This window comes from Mus caroli, chromosome 12 (assembly GCF_900094665.2).
Source record: "Mus caroli chromosome 12, CAROLI_EIJ_v1.1, whole genome shotgun sequence".
In the NCBI taxonomy this organism is placed as follows: domain Eukaryota; kingdom Metazoa; phylum Chordata; class Mammalia; order Rodentia; family Muridae; genus Mus; species Mus caroli.
Window position 1 is genome coordinate 106,211,949 of NC_034581.1, and position 4,048 is coordinate 106,215,996.

A 4,048-nucleotide genomic window follows, 5' to 3' on the forward strand; every position below is an offset into this window, starting at 1 on the left:
ACCGGAACTCTGGTTTTCTCCCACTCCCTCCTTCCCCCACATCCACAGCCCCGCATGTGGAGATGCTAATTATAGGCTGGGGATAAGCCTGGGGGTGGGGAACTTGCCTAGCATGCACAGGGCTTTATTCAACCCCACCAGCACACACACCACACTGCATGATCCCGCCAACACGAGATACTGAGAGTAGTCAGAACACCTTTACCAGAGTTCCATGAGAACGCAGTATGGAACCCAGCCCCTGTTCAGGGCACAGTGCTATGCAGGTTTTCCCTGCTGCAAATATGAACTTGCACCCTCCTGAAAAAAATCCTACTGAAGTATCCCCAGTCTCTCGCTAGCAGACTTCCAGGTCCCAGCATCTCATCTGGAGAAATGAATTTATATCCAAAAGGGTATTGGCATCCACACATCCTCCTTCCCCACTCTTCCCTGACTCCTGCCTGTGAATCATGGCTGTAGGCTTGTGTTGTGAAAACTCCATCATCCTCAGAAAAGTCAGAAGAGGAGACCCCTCTTCTACACTGTGGACCCCGATTTCCTCTTAGAGCCTCTGTGATGCTGTTGTTGTGATCTCAAGACATGGCCTCTGTCATCTTGTCCTCTCTTGTCTGAGACCGTCAAGTTCCAACTTTCTTTTTCAGGGCTGGGCGTTGGATGTGCTGGCAAGTGCTCTTTTGCCGAGCTGCATCCTTACCTCACAGTGTCCGCCTTACAAGATGAGAAGGATCATGGAGATGCATGATGAGGTAGCTGTAAATGGTTCATGTGTTGAATGATGCTCAATATTCGTAATGGTTTAGATGGTAAATTTCACATTGGGTGCACTTTACTGCCATAAAAATAGGAGGAAAGATACGCAAGCAACAGGAGATAATCTCAAAACATGTTCTGACTAAGGTCGGATGCTCAGTCCGTAAAAAAAGGACTCAGTAACAAGATGGCTGACGTTAGGCATTTTGGTGACACTTGTAATTCTAGTACTTGAGAGGCAGAGGCAGGAAAATCATGAGCTTGGGAGACATAATGAACCCAAAAATAGAAGCAAAAAGACCTCACCCCACCTCAAAAAAAAAGAACCAAGCCAAAGAAAAATATGTAATCTCAGGGTGTGGCTCAGTTCCTAGTGCCTGCCTAGCACGCAAGAGGCCCTGAGTTCTACTTCACACCACCTATAAAATAGGCATGGAATATAGAAGAAGTTCAAGGTCACCCTTGGCTACATAGTGACGTGGAGGCCACGCCTTGACTACATGAGACCCTATGTTTCATAAACAAAACTAAATGCAGATACTGTGGTGGTTAGAATAGGAATGGCCGCCACAGACTCAAGTGTTTGAATGCTTGGCCCATAGGGAGTGACAGTATTTAGAGGCAGTGTGTCACTGTGAGGGCGGACTTTGAAATCTCCTATGCTCAAGCTACGCCCACTGTGGCACATAGTTTCCTTCTGCTGCCTGCGGATTGAAAGCTCCTTTTCCAGCAAGCACCATGTCTGCCTGGTTGTCACCATGCTTCCTGCCAAGGTGACAATGGACTAAACTTCTGAACTGTAAGCCAGCTCCAATGAAATGTTTCCCTTTATAAGAGTTGCCATGGTCATGGTGCCTGTTCACAGCAATAAAACCCTAAAACAGACATATAAATGTGCAGTGAGCATGTGATATTTATAGCATGATAGTCATAGAAAAAAAAATGCAACTTTAATCTGCAAAGAGGGGCTGGGGTGAGGCTCTGGATTCACTCCCTAGCACCACAAAAAAACGAAGCCCTCTAAGAAACTACACGTGGGCTGACACGCGTGGCAACACCAGATGTCTGAGATGCTTTAATTATGTCAAAGCAGGAGCAGGCCAAGTCTAACTACAGGCGGATGGTGACTCATGAAGGAGTCACATGGGTGACTGTCACTAAGAAAGATGTGACAGTCACTACCGCACCATCCCATTGCCATAGTTTTGGGGCAGGCAGAATGAGTAGGTAAAGACACCAAAGAACCCCAGCCCACATGGACTGCTGGGCACACCAGGAATGCAAGTGCCATTGCTTGGTAGGGTTTTCAGGTACACAGCTGGAAATTTCCTCCAAACTCTTCAGGTCTCGTCATGTGACAAGACCTGCGGGAGATACAACATACTAGTGATGAGCCTGGAGCCTGGCCGAGGTACTTGTCTTTAATTCCAGCAGGCTGATATTTGTGAGTTCATGGCCAGCTTGGTCTACAAGTTCCAGGACAGCCAGGGCTACACAGTGAGACCTCATCTTGAAAAAAAAAATAATATAAGGATGGGCCTAGAGTTATGTGAGAACAGCTACCAAGACCCTGGACCTCCTGAGCCATGATTGGCAGGAAGTGACATGGTGGCCTGCAGAACTTGGGGAAACCTTAGGTACTCTGTGGGGAAGCTGGCTCATCCATACAGGGCCTAGTCCTCAGCCCCACAGACATTCCTAGGAGAATGTGAGGGGCAGAGCTGGCCAGGCTGCCTCCTGTGGGAGTCCCTGCTCTTGCTGGCTCTCAGTGCCGTCTCACTGACCAGCTCTCCCCTCAGCCCTGTCATTCTGAAGCCAGCAGCCCTAGAGCTTTGTGAAGGGCAGTTTTTGGCTCTGCAAAGGAAAAACTGTCTGGAAGTTCCATTTTTAGAATTAAAGCCTCAGACGAGAAAGGGTGTGATCGGCAGGAGGAGCTGGGTTAGCCCCAGGGCCGGATACCAGGACGGGTGTGCCCAGTGACTCTACCCAGAGCCTGGCACTGAGGTCAGGAGGGGGCTGCATGCGTTTGAGGGGAGGGGCAGGGGCATCCAGCTGCCATGCCACCCACTCACCTGCCCTCCAGTCCCTCCCAGCCTGAGGGAGGGAGCTTCCCAGGAGACCTCTCTGCCTACCCTACACTCCCGTTTCCTTCTTCCTGTTGCTTCTTCCTGCTCCTCTCTCTTCTTCCTCCTTCCTTCCTCCTCTCCCCTCTCCCTCTCTTTTCCTCTCTTTTTGGGCATTTGTGGACAATCTCAGCCTCCTGTTTCTTCTTCTTCTTCTTCTTCTTCTTCTTCTTCTTCTTCTTCTTCTTCTTCTTCTTCTTCTTTTTGTCTTTTGGAGACAGGGTTTCTCTGTGTAGCCCTGGCTGTCCTGGAACTGACTCTATAGACCAGGCTGGCCTCGAACTCAGAAATCCGCCTGTCTCTGCCTCCCAAGTGCTGAAATTAAAGGCGTGCGCCACCACCGCCCAGCTCCTGTCTTCTTAAGACAAATACCTATGCATATTTACATTAAAGAGATGGATGCTTTTTTAAAAAATTAGTAACTAGCACTGTCTCTACTCAGCAGTTCTATTTCTTCTCTCTCCTCTTTCTTCCCCCTTCTTTTTTAAAGACAGGGTTTCTCTGTGTAGCCCTGGCTGTCCTGGAACTCACTCTGTAGACCAGGCTGGTCTTGAACTCAGAGCTCTGCTGCCTGCTTTGGCCTCCACCTCCCAAATGCTGGGACTAAGGGCGTGCACTCATTTGGCTTTCTAATTTCAGCTTCATCTCAGCATCTGTTACAGGCTATCTCCAAGCCTGCAACGCCAATGAGACTTTGTCTCAAAATCAAACAAAACAGCAGCAACCACAAACCCTAGGATTTATTTATTTATTTATTGATTGATTCATTTATTGGTTTATGCTTATTATCCAGCCCTTAGGAGGTGAAGCCGGGAGGAACAGACATTCAAGGTCACCCTGGCTACATACTGAGTTTAAGGTCAACCTGGGCTACATGAGACCTTGTTTTGAGAACAAACAGAAGGACCATGTTCTGGCTAATTTTGTCAACTTGACACAAGCTGTAGTCATCAAGAAGGAGAGAGCCTCAGCTGAGAAAACACCTCCGTGAGATTGGGCTGTGGGCAAGCCTGTAGTGATTGATGAGGAAGAACCCAGCCCACTGCGTGTGGGGCCATCCCTGGGCTGGTGCTTCTGGGTTCTATAAGATAGCAGGCTGATAAGCAGCCCTCTTCCCTGGCCTCTGCCTCCAGGTTCCTGTCCTGCTTGAGTTCCTGTCCTGACTTCCTCCA